General features: G+C 39.6%; 1 protein-coding gene across 2 annotated transcripts in view; it reads right to left on the reverse strand.

Moving 5' to 3' along the window:
• The window catches only part of DSCAM (DS cell adhesion molecule), a 420,943-nt gene that overhangs the window by 149,513 nt on the left and 258,217 nt on the right, over positions 1-13,213 (reverse strand). The window lies entirely within an intron of this gene.

Below are 13,213 nucleotides of genomic sequence, written 5' to 3' on the forward strand. Positions count from 1 at the left end.
TTCACAAAGTTCGAGCAGAGAAAATGAAAGAATGTAAATAAATCACTATTGGGTTCAAGAAAGCAAATAATGATTATTCTAAACACTTCCACTGGAGAGCTAGAAACGTTTAAGAATCTCTACTCAAAACAAGGTTGGGGAGTTGGGCAGTCTCTGCTTGCTTGGCTTCTGTCTGCCTGCTGCTGCTTCTTTTCTGCCTGAAGATAACACTCTGACCTTGACAAGCTAACAGCCTCTCTTCTTCTTGACTCTCTGCCTTCTGCCAGAGGGGTGTGGGGGGAAATCCTTCTGGCTGGGTGGGGGAGGCCCCTTGGGGAAGGCCCCTTGGGGGAAGCAAATGGGGCTTGGTTGTGCTTTTCTGTTGATTGTACATATTTGCAAATGTTGTAAATAGTGTATATTTGTACATATTCATTGCATTTCATCATATATTGTAGTTTTGCTTGTAAACACATCTTTCATTTGCTTCCAGACTGAGCTAGCCTGGTTATTGTCAGTGTGGGACAGGGATTTCAGCTCTCACACTGTTACAGTACACTATCTTTATAAAGCTGGGTTCTGCATTACAAAAGAAAAAATGGCTTTAGGAACATACTATTAAGGATTTTTAATTTTTTGGGGGAATGTATCATTAGGGATTAAACTTAATGCAAAAAAAAATATAAATAGCAGGAATATTATAGACAAGAAGAATTGTATTTAATGAAGGCAGGATTCCCATCATAACTCTTTTTTTTTTCCTGTTAAAAAATAGATGTGTAGTTTTTTCTTGCTGCAAAGATTTGAAATCTATCATCTGAACCATCTGAAATGCCAAAGATCAAATTTCTGAAAGCTGCATTATACCTAAGCAAAAGCATAAGAAGTGTGTTCAGGAAAATCTTGTACCATCTGATCCCATCTGGATGGGGTTTTGTTCCTTTTGTGTTCTTTCTGGTAGGTGAGCATCAAGCAACACGCTTATGTCAGTGCCCACATGTTCATGCACATGAGCATACAGAGGTGGTGGTAGCTGAGGTCATTACCTTACATACATTAGACAGAGAAAGAGATTTCACTGGGCTTTTACAACATAATGGCATCATGTGTTATCTTGCAAAATGAAATATAGAAACTTTCAGCAGAAGTTTCAACCCTGAAAGCAGGGATGACAATAAACAACGACTTTGTTAATACCTTCTCACACTGAGCTGCTTCCTCAGTCACCTCACGCATCAGCTTGCATGAGGGAACACGACAGAGTGTAGACTCACAACATACCACGGATAAAACAGATTCACACTAACAATCACATGGATCTACTTGTACCAGCACTGATGTGCATAGAGGGGGCAACTGCTATAAAAATTTGAATTCTTAATGGATACTGTCAATTACTCTTGCAAAGTTAGCAGGAGAGTTTGCACGTTTCTAAACAAGATATTAAGTTCCAATGAAAAATATTGTGTCACAAGTTAAATACTGTAGCTGGAACTCTAGAGGTTATTGCTTCTCTGAAGAATAATTTCTCTTTTCTGATCTTGGTCATATGTTCACCTGCATCCTTACAGTTACACGATATTGCTTTCCCACGGGTTGCCAGGAATTTGCCAGCTGGAAGCTAAGCACTGAATAAACACTGACAGAGAAGGTAGAACTAATGTCATAAAGATGTACATGCTACCCAGAGAACAATATTCCTACATGATCAAATACTCTAAATCAGGGTGGAAGAGAAAACAAAAATTGATCATAAGACTAATTACTTTGTGTGTGTGTGTGTGTATTGATAGAGACAGAAAAAAAATGGTTAGATTAATCATGAATAATTAGGCCAACTGTAAGAGGTCATTGTTTGACAGAGCAAATCAATTCATTCCTTAACCCTAAGAAGATTTATCTAAAAATGGAGCCGTGCTTCTTTAGTTATCTGTACTGTGAAGACACTCAGAAATCAATTGCTGTGGCCATAAGTGGACACTTCCTTTTCCCCCCAAGAAACATAGAAGTGTCAGATTAAGATGCATTCAAGCATCACATATCAAACAAATACCTGAACAAATAATGTGGATGGGAGCTCACACATTGATACAGCAGTTGAATATTAATAGTTAGGAATGTAATCTAGAGTGAAGGAATCCTGTTTTTCACAAAGCAAATACATCTAGATTGCTGAAGGAAAACCTGCAATTGCAAATATTTACTTCTGATTATACCTGAAGTGCTTGGCAGGAAGGGGTATAGGAAGCAATGCCTGAGATTCTCTGGTATGTAGTGTCTTCAGCTGGTAGGAAGCTCTTCTTCTCACATTGCATTTTCTGCTTCTTTTCTGTGTCTCTCAGATGCAAATTTAATTTTTATTTTTGTATTGATTATCAAAGAATCTAGACACAGTATTTATAGTGAGTACCATCACAGGATTTTCACAAAGGCATGTGAAGATAACTACCATGCAATTCTTGAAAAACTATTTTGAAGATAAAAAGACAGCACTACAAAAAAAATTACACTTTCTTTACCTTTGAAGGTAAAATTGATTGCTTTAAAAAAAGCTTAAAATTGCAGTGATAGAAGCAGTTGTAAAATATTGTCTTTGGCTAACAGTGACATTTGATGTTATATTTAAAAGGAAATACACTCTCATGCAAAACGTAAAATACTTGCCTGCAAGCTACATTGCTACATTTTTATTTTACTACAGAAAAATTTATGTAACTGAGTTGGTGCCTGTGTCACCTGATATTCAAATGGAGTTTATATCCTATCTGCTTTTAAGATATTGTGAAATATATATTATTTTTTCATAACTCATTGTCTCTTTCTTTCCCTTTTTAATGCACAATTTATTTTGTTACTGTGGTAGTTTTCAGGCTGGGGTGCCTGTAGGAAACCACAAAGTTAGAGACCTGGAGCAGCCTAACTCGGGCCTGGGGCTGCCAAGCCAAGTTTTGCTGTGACACAATGGTGTGATATGGAGGGTAGAGAGGCTTGGTAAGGGAAGGGCATGAAGGCCTGGGTTTGTTGACTGGGTTTAGAGGGAGGTTTGTGTGAAGCTTTGGCTTAATGAGCTTCTGTGTTAAGGCCAGACTACGGATTTCGGTGTATTTTATACGCTTTGAACTGTTGTATATAGTCGTGAATAATGTTTCCATTTTAACTTTCCAGTCCTATCCAATCCTTTGTGTGAGTGTTTTTCTTTTTTGGAAGAGGTAAAAGAGCAATTTGTCTCGCTCTAAACTGTGACAGATTCCCTACCTTATTCGAGGGGACAAAAGAACAGAGCTCTCGTCGATACTGGAGCTCAGTGTACTTTGATCCCCTACAACAGTTGCATCAAATAAAAGATAAGAATAGTCAATCAGCCATAACAATTAATTAATTAATTAAATATTTTAAAGAATCATCATGCCAATCCTATGACAGCATTCGATAACGAAAACCAGTGAATAATCTTCTGAACGGTCTTGCGCTGAAAAAGTTTGTGATTAGATCATTAAAAGTGCAGAGAATCCCTGATATGGAAGAAAGTTTGTAATTAGGACTCTGTCCACTATTTTTGGTGTTCAGACAACATTCTACAGATCTTAAACTCATATGAGAATAGTAATGAAGAGCTTTGAAATGGATAGCTAGAAGACTGAATGTGCAATTCTTAAAAAAGGAGGAAGCGATGCCAAAGATGTGGAGGATTGCAGAATGATGACAGTAAAGAAGAGGAAGAAACACTTGTGGGTGTGAAGGGAGAATGATGTGTGACATGAGAACACTGTCCTCTGAGCCTGAGACTTTCTACTGCTGGAACATGGTTATATTGTAAATGAGGTGTACCTTAGAGATGGCATGACTAGACACAGAGAAAAGAAATGAGGGGAAAGGAAAAGGAATGGGAAACCCATGAGACTACAGGAGCTGGTTTTTCTAAAGTGGAAATGGTCATGTGCACTGCACATACATGCTGTATTAATTTATATCCCACTGTTGCTATACAATACTCTCTTGATTTAAGTTCATTTAATCTTTGTTAGCAAGACATAGCCCCAACTCTTGACGCCATTGCCAATATAAAAATAAGCAACAATAGATCATGCACGCACTTCCTCCACTAGAAGCCAACATTAAACCCAGCAAGCACTCTGTGTATGGCCCCCATTTGACAAATGAAACTAATATATGCACAGCAGCATCTGTATTTAAAAATGTTCCAAAGGAAAATTATTTGGTTTAATAAAATAGAAGCATGAAAATTCAGGGAATGGGTATGGCTAGTGTTTAGTCATTGCTCCTGTACCACATGGATTAAAGAAAAAAAAAAGAAATAACCTACCAGAACACTGTCCTAATGTATTTATATTGAGACACACTTCTGTAGAGCTGACTTTGAGATTTATAACCACTTTATACTATGAAGAAAATAACATAATTTTTTTAAAATATTTTTTTTAAAGTGTGCTATGTTCTGATGAGAATTTCTGAGATAAATTTTACAATATCATTACTGTGTCTACTGTTGTGGTTTAACCCCAGAGGGCAACTAAGCCCCATGCTCACTCACCACAGTGGGATGGGGAAAAGAGTTGGAGGGGTAAAAGTGAGAAAACTCCTGGGTTGAGATAAAGAGAGTTTAATAGGTAAAGCAAAAGCCATGTACATAATTAAAGCAAAACAAGGGATTCATTCACCACTCCCTAGGAAGGGAGTTGTTCAGCCATTTCCAGGAAAACAGGGCTCCATCACCCATAATGGTTACTTGGGAAGACAGATGGCATCACTCTGAACATTCCTTCCTTCTTTCTTCTTCCCCCAGGTTTATATGCTAAGCATGACGTCACACGATATGGGATACCCCTTTGGTCATCTGGGTTCAGTTGTGCCAGCTGTCCCCCCTCCCAGATTCTTGTGCACACTTAACCTAGTGAGGTGGGGTGAGAAACAGACTCTGTGTAAACACTACTCAGGAATAAGTAACATAAGCCTGAATTATCAACACTTTCCAGCACAAATCCAAAACATAGCCCTGTATTATCTATTATGAAGAGGAATAACTCTACCTCAGCCAAAACCTGCACACCACTATTTTTTCTTCCCCTCTTCTAACTGATAGGGTATAGATTCATAGAATCGTAGAATCACGGAATCAGTCAGGGTTGGAAGGGACCACAAGGATCATCTAGTTCCAACCCCCCTGCCATGGGCAGGGACACCTCACATAGATCAGGCTGTCTAGAGCCTCATCCAGCCTGGCCTTAAACACCTCCAGGGATGGGGCCTCAACCACCTTCCTGGACAACCCATTCCAGGCTCTCACCACTCTCATGGTGAAGAACTTCTTCATTATGTCCAGTCTGAATCTACCCACTTCCATCATTGATAGCTGTATCACTGATAGCTGTCATTGCAATCTCTAAATGCCACCCCATCCAGTCCAGCCACTGCTGTGCTTTTGAGTATGCTGCCTTGAGTCTGCCCTGAAAAGCTGTTCCACCCAAAGGAGCTGGCTGAGCTGCTGAGGGTCAAGAAGTGACTTGTACCCTCAGATCTTCTCTGCCCACTCCCCTGAATGAGGCCTAGAGACAGCGCAGAGCCTGGGAGGGGCATGGTGGCAGAAGCAGGAGCAAAGCACTCAACCCTTTTGCAGTCAGAGGTGGAAATGTCATCAGGGGCTTGAGGATGCTTCACTTGTCCTATCAAACTAGTAGAAGGAGTAATATTTACTAAACTAAATCTGGTAGATGAGTAATGAGTAAGTCCAAAATGAGTAATCCAGAAGTCCTGGCTGTCAGGCATCCTGTGCTCATTGACATAGTTTTTTTCTTAAAATGTCATTGAGATACACTGTGTTCAGAAGGGTATTCATTCACATTTCACATGAAGGCAAGTCTTAATCTGAATGATTATGTTTTAAATTCTCTTTTAGGAAGAAAGACCTTCCAAATTATCAGCAAGAAAAATTTCCAGAATATTTCCTCCCTGATAAGAGCTTTTCAGGATCCACATTTATTATCTTCTAGCACAGCAGGGTTTTCACTATTGTGCTAAATACAATACTGAAATTTTTAAGCTTACTTTCCTAATGAAGGTTATGAATGGATTATATATCTGGCTTGTATCAATCATCTCAACACCAGCATCTCAGCTGGAGGAGGAGAGAAGAGCAGGCATTATTTTCAAGTCTTGATTCAGAGTAGTGTTCAGAGACATAGGAGCTATAAGCCTAGATCTGAAATGACCTCTGTTGCTCTACTGACAACACCTGGCCAAACCTAGGCACAGTGCTCATTGCAACCTGAGAACCATATAAAACCTCTGAACAAACAAGTAATTTAACAGAACACAAGAGGTATTAAGATTGAGAAAGATGTGCTGTTAAAATATCTGTGGTTTGGCTGGTTAATGCGTTTAGTAAAGGGAAAAAATAGAATAGCAGCTAGAGTACATAGTTTGTGAATCCTATCCCTATGAGGCCTTCTAAGAAAAGTGAAGCAGTGATGAAATCATCACAACTTTGTTAAACTGTTCATTTTTTTAAGGAAACGCTCAATGTCTTGCAGCCACTATGAAAATTTCAGTAGAAATAAAACTGAAAATAAACCTCACCCATGCCTCCTTTTAAATGCCTCTATTTCAGCAACATAAATCGTAGAATCATGGAATCAGTCAGGGTTGTAAGGGACCACAAGAATCATCTCGTTCCAACCCCCCTTCCATGGGCAGGGACACCTCACACTACATCAGGCTGGTCAGAGCCTCATCCAGCCTGGCCTTAAACACCTCAAGGGATGGGGCCCCAACCACCTCTCTGGACAACCCATTCCAGGCTCTCACCACTCTCATGGGGAAGAACTTCTTCCTCACTTCCAGCCTGAAACTCCCCACTTCCAGCTTTATTCCATCCCCCCTAGTCCTATCACTACTTGATATCCTAAAAAGTCCCTCCCCAGCTTTCTTGTAGGCCCCCTTCAGATATTGAAAGGCCACATGAAGGTCACCTCAGAGCCTTCTTTTCTCCAGACTGAACAGCCCCAACTCTTTCAGTCTGTCCTCATAGGAGAGATACAATTATTAAAAAAACCTAACATACATACAATAGTGTTGATACAAAAGATACAGCAGAGCTTATATGCACTTTCTAGCTACCTAGGTGGAGAGAAATCTATTTCACCTTCCTGCTAAAAGCACTGTTGTGCAACCAGCCTTGAAGAAAAGCAAAAGGGCTGCTGGGTTCTTTTTCTCCTTATACTCAATTAGAAATCTATTTAAAAAAAAAGGGAGGGAAGAAAAAAAAAAGGGAGGAGAAAAAAAAAGGAGAGAAGTCTTTACCTTCTCTCTTTTCCTTAAATGAGAACATTGCAAAGATTTGCATACAAAACCACTTGACTATTTGTACTGCTGTACATCTGGCAATTATCTTACAAGAGAAAGCATTCGTTTTAGCCAATTGCCACAGGCTTGGCATTACTGAGAGAAGTAGAAAGCATTTGAACGCACAGGAGAAAAGGGATATTCCGCCTTTCTACCAGCTACCTTGAACATACTTCACGTTTAATTTCACCCTGTTGCCACAGGCAATGTGTTGTTATGACAGCTGATCTGCCATTGAATAGCTGTAAAGGAAAATCAACAAAGGATCGCTTCAGCGGTTTTCAGTGCAATTTATTGGAGCTTGTATCTTGCGGCTGCTGCCGCCTGTCGGGGTAATGACACATGATGGGTGATTAAAGAGCAAGTCCCTAAATCAAAGCAGTGCCAGTGGTCTGAAGAGGCAGAAACAGCACTCAGACCCTGTTAATTTCTCGTAGTGGGAGGACCTCATTAGGAAAAAAATAGGCTGTTTTTCTAACAAAAGCAAGTACTTGTGTCTAGGGAGAATTTTCCTGTTTCCAAGATTTACGGTAGCTTTCTTACAGCGTCCTTTAGACCATGCATTTAATGAAAATAAATAAGTAATTAAAACAGATAGAGGGTGTTACAATCCATCACCACTGACTTGGAATTTAAACTGAGCTGTACTGTAGGTTGTTCACATCCTCATATTTAACACAGCTTTTCTTTTTGTTTGCCAAGAAATGGGTGGTGAGAGAGCTGCTTGTCATGAGGGTAAGGGCAAAGGTAGACAGGGGTGGCTTGCCAGCTCATATGGACACTTTGGAATAGAAAAAAAGTTTTGGTTCACTTAAATATTTTTCTTTCCTTTCTCTTTTCTCTTTTCTTTTCTTTTCTTTTCTTTTCTTTTCTTTTCTTTTCTTTTCTTTTCTTTTCTTTTCTTTTTTTCTTTTCTTTTCTTTTCTTTTCTTTTCTTTTCTTTTCTTTTCTTTTCTTTTTTTCTTTTCTTTTTTCTTTTCTTTTCTTTTCTTTTCTTTTCTTTTCTTTTCTTTTCTTTTCTTTTCTTTTCTTTTCTTTTCTTTTCTTTTCTTTTCTTTTCTTTTCTTTTCTTTTCTTTTCTTTTCTTTTCAGAAGATATGCTAGTAATCCAGATAGACATTTTCACCCATTTTGGATGAATTTGTCCACTGGATGAAAACAGACTACTTGAGATAACTGCAAAATAAGTATGAAGAAGAAAATAGAGGAAAAAGCTCTTTGTTTAAATATGTCTGAATCTTAAAAGAAGAAAGCACTAAAACAGAATAAGAAATAACTGGGCTCAGGTGAATTTGAAGTAGTATGGTAGTATGATGCAAAAGAAATTTTTGAAGGTTTAAGAGATGGTGATTTCTGTCTTCCTTTACAGGATGTGAGTGATCTGTTATTGGAAACATAGAACAGACAATGGCACTGTTCAGACATATTGTGGGATATGTGTAATTTTAATTAGAAATTGGACAAAAGCCATATATATATTATATATGTATGCATATTGTTGTACATGTATATATAAACAAATGCATAATTGCTATGCTTTTCATAGACAAGGAGAAGCAGCAGTTGGACAGATCTTGACATTCCTATTCTCAACAATGAATTATTTCCCTCAAAGCTAAAATGGACAGTTAGAAGCACACTGGTGAGCAGAGCAAAACAAGTTCTCCATCACAGCTTGCTGGCTTTTCTTCAAGGGTTTCAGGAAAGCAAACTCATTTGACTGGCCACTTGGGAACAGTGCCTTTAAGGCAGGTAAAGTTTAATGGAGGATAACTGGCATAGACTTCTACCCATTTAAATAAATAAATGCTGCAGTTGCTTCAGCCATATGACAGAACAACTGTTAGGTAGTAGTGGAGGAAAACAGCTTTGTGAGATTCAGAATCTCCCTTCATAAACCTCTTTTGGGGTTGTGTTTGTTACTACTATTTTATTTCTTTTGCAGTAATAGCTAGCTATGTGATTGGGACCTCTATTCCATGAGTTGTCTGCAGGTGGAGAGAAAAAAATCTTGCCCTGAAGATATCATGGTCAACATTGATAATAGTATAAGGGAGGCAGAGGCAGAAGAGCCACAGGGTGGTAAATTACTCCATCCAAGACCCAGGGTAGCTGCAGGAACAGGGCATTACACTCACTTCTACACTGTGACCAGGCTCCCTTTCCCAAACAGCCTCTTTTTCTGTTATTCCACCAGCTCATGTCATAGATAAAAATTTAATTTTATATTTTTAATATGTTTAAGTGGAGAAACGTAGCATTAAAAGTATCAGCTGGAATTAGTATATATGGAAGGAAGTATGGGTCTGAACAATGGCTTTAGGTTTATGTATTAAATACATAATACAGATAGTTAAGAACCATATTTGAATGGAAAGTGAATAAAGCAATTCTGTTTTCTTGGCAGACAGGATTTGTTGAAAATATTTTGGTGGTCAGATTAAAACTTCTGAGTATCCACACTGACATGAAAATAAGTGATAGGTTTAAGAAAAGGCAGGGATAGAATCATAGAATTGTCAGGGTTGGAAGGGACCTCAAGGATCACCTAGTTCCAACCCCCCCTGCCATGGGCAGCGACACCTCCCACTAGATCAGGTTGCTCAGAGCCACATCCAGCCTGGCCTTAAACACCTCCAGGGATGAGGCTTCCATCACCTCCCTGGGCAACCTGTTCCAGTGTCTCACCACCCTCATGGTGAAGAATTTCTTCCTAACATCCAATCTAAATCTACCCATTTCCATTTATGTTCATTCCCCCTAGTCCTATCACTACCTGACACCCTAAAAAGTCCCTCCCCAGCTTTCTTGTAGGGCCCCTTAAGATACTGGTAGGCCACAAGAAGGTCTCCTTGGAGTCTTCTCTTTTCCAGACTGAATAGCCCCAACTCTCTCTGTCTTTCCTCATAGGAGAGGTGCTCCAGCCCTCTAATCATCCTTGTGGCCCTTCTCTGGACACCTTCCAGCACGTCCAGATCCTTCCTGTAATAGGGGCTCCAGAACTGGATGCAGTACCCCAGGTGGGGTCTCACTAGAGTGGAGGGGAGAATCTCCTCCCTTGACCTGCTGGCTATGCTTCTCTTGAGGCACCCCAGGATGTGATTGGCTTTCTAGGCTGCAAGTGCACAGTGCTGGCTCATGTTGAGCTCCTCATCCACCAGCACCCCCAAGTCCTTTTCTTCAGGGCAGCTCTCAAGCCAATCACTGCCCAGCCTATATTGGTGTTTGGGATTGCCCTGACCCAGATGCAGGACCTTGCATTTGGTCTTGTTGAACCTCATGAGGTTGGCTACCTTCAACAGATTATTTACATAGGAACTTAGACACATTAATGAAAACTTCATTTTCAGGAGGGATTTTTTTTCACAATACTGTTCTACCATGTTATATATAGCCCCTAAAGTGGAATTAGGAAGTGTGACATTTATTCAGATGAAGGCAGGCAGGCAGTCCATTTTAGGAAGACATCTTTTCCCTTGTGACTCCCAGGCAACCTTTAAATAATTTGAGTTCTTCCCTTCATGTTAAAGGCTCATTATCCTTTATAGAAATTCTTTAGAAGTCTTTTCATCTCAAGCACCTGGAGTTATTTCTCAAGACAGCACTAGATTACTTATTCCAGATCCCTCTCATAATTTTCTAATATTGTATGTCTTAGTCAATAAGGAATTCAAGAACTACTTACCCTTGGTTCAGAGGGAAAAAAAAGAGAGACTTCTCTATCCATTTTGTGAAAAGAATAATAGCTGTTAAGTGAAGAGTCTCTGCTTTCGTGGTTGCCATTCTAGCCCTGTGGTTCCTGATTCAATATCGACTCTGGGAGAAATTTCCTCTCACATTTCTGTTAGTATTCCTGAAGCCTCTTTCTTTTCCTATAGTCTTTTTCACTTTGCACTCCTTTCTCATGCAATCTCCTTTCAACCAGGAAGTTGGACTGGCTTTTCTGATGTGAAGCTGCCACATAGCAAGCATTGAGGTACTAAGTAGATGCGTACTACCATTTTCTTCTAATCATTAATGATCCTGTTAAATATGCCAAGTTGCTTTATAGCTTGCACTGGCTTTCCACTAAAAATAAGTCTGTCAGTTTTAGAGGTAGTAAATCGTGGAAGTATAATAGATCACTGTTTATTTTGTCCATCCTTATGTCAATAAAACAAAAATTTGTCTACCCTCTTTTGACATCAAAGGTCAATACCTTTTCTCTTTAGGTACAGGTGACACTAGAAATTCTAGAAGAGCAAAACATCTAGTCTCATTTAAGTGATCTGTCACAGGATCTATGAAAGGCAAAAATGTATCCAGAAATGCTACTAACAGAGTAGGTGGAAACTTTTATCAGACATGGAAGAAAACAATCACCTGAGCATGAAATGATTTTTTGATTACGCTCACAGTTATGCTATCAATGATAAGAAGTATCTGTGGTACAAGGGACAGTTAAGAATAGAGGGAGGTAGCTGTAAAGGGACTGCTGACATGTCTTTCTGGAAAGCATTATAGATTTACAATTAGTGACAACATCCAGCTAAGCCAGTCTACTTTTTCATCAGGTGATTTGAGCTACTGTTCATGAACAACCCACATAAAGACTGAAGGAAGGTGGGAAGCCATTTTGTCACAAGGAAGGCAAAATAAAATGCATTGATGTTAATCTTTGTTTATATTTTGGAAATCTGTTTGTCACTTGCCAACTTTGCCACTTGCCAACTTTGCCACACAGAAACAACCGCCTGGGCCAGGTCTTACCTTCTGCCTCTGATTTTAATGTAGTCGTAGGGCTATATCTGAAGATGAGGGTTCAGAAACAGGATTGTGGGGGAGAAGGGAAAGGAGTCAAAATAACCATGGGGATAAGAAAGAAGTGAATGACTGTAGCAGAGAGAATAAAGGCAGGTTCCAAACCTCACTCTGGAGTCACTCCTCCTGACCAGGTACAAGCATTACATGCATCATAACCACTCCATCAGAACAGGAGACCCAGCTATACCCACAACCCCCCACAGCACAATTCTCCAAAGCAACTTGTCTTTAATGTGTGCTTGATTAAAGCTAAAGCTCTGCCTCTTCTCCACACGGACGCCACACTAACAATGTTTGCTCTGACGGCCTTGCTGGGAGTGGCACGTGTGTTAGTGTGGGTGTGTGAGGGTGTACAGGCATAAGATGCTTGCCTGCTATTGCAGAGCTGGAGGGCTTTTCATTAGATTCAAACAGCAACTGACTCTCCAGGGAAGCTCCTGCTCTCATTTGATAAGGGATGCTCTTTTATCACACATGAAACTGCATGCAGTGATCAGACAGACAGTGTACATAGCTGCCACCCAGAGGAAAGCTGGTTTTCTGTAGCATATTACAGTAGTGCATTGCTCCTACAGTTGAAGATTGGCCCCAAAATGGATTGTTATGGAAACAGTGGGAGCTGGGTCTTCTACTGATCCACAGAAAATGTATGCAAATAATATACTTGCTTGGGAGGTTGGGATATCATATTATTTTTTCAGAAGACAGAGTCACTATGGTAAATCGGAGTGGAGAGGACAACTGATGTGCTGGGACTTGCAATTCTAACAAAATTTCACAGGCCTTAGTTATTCATTCTCTGCTATTACAACAAATGCTGCCCCTAAACCTAGAGTTTAATGGCCTAAAGTACAGCTCTCCAACTGAAAGCAAGTTTGATTTTCCTTCCATTCAGGAAAAAAAAAAAAAAAACAAACATAAATTAAAGAAATCAAATCCTACGAACATGAAAGTGCATGTCTTAGTGACCTCCATAAGTACTGGTCTAACAGGTCATCCAGAAACCTCTGGCATGCTGAAGCATCAATAATCTAATTTTTCTCTAGTGAGGAATTATATTCTCTGTAGAGCT

Source organism: Indicator indicator, chromosome 1, assembly GCF_027791375.1.
Source record: "Indicator indicator isolate 239-I01 chromosome 1, UM_Iind_1.1, whole genome shotgun sequence".
NCBI classification, from domain to species: Eukaryota; Metazoa; Chordata; class Aves; order Piciformes; family Indicatoridae; genus Indicator; species Indicator indicator.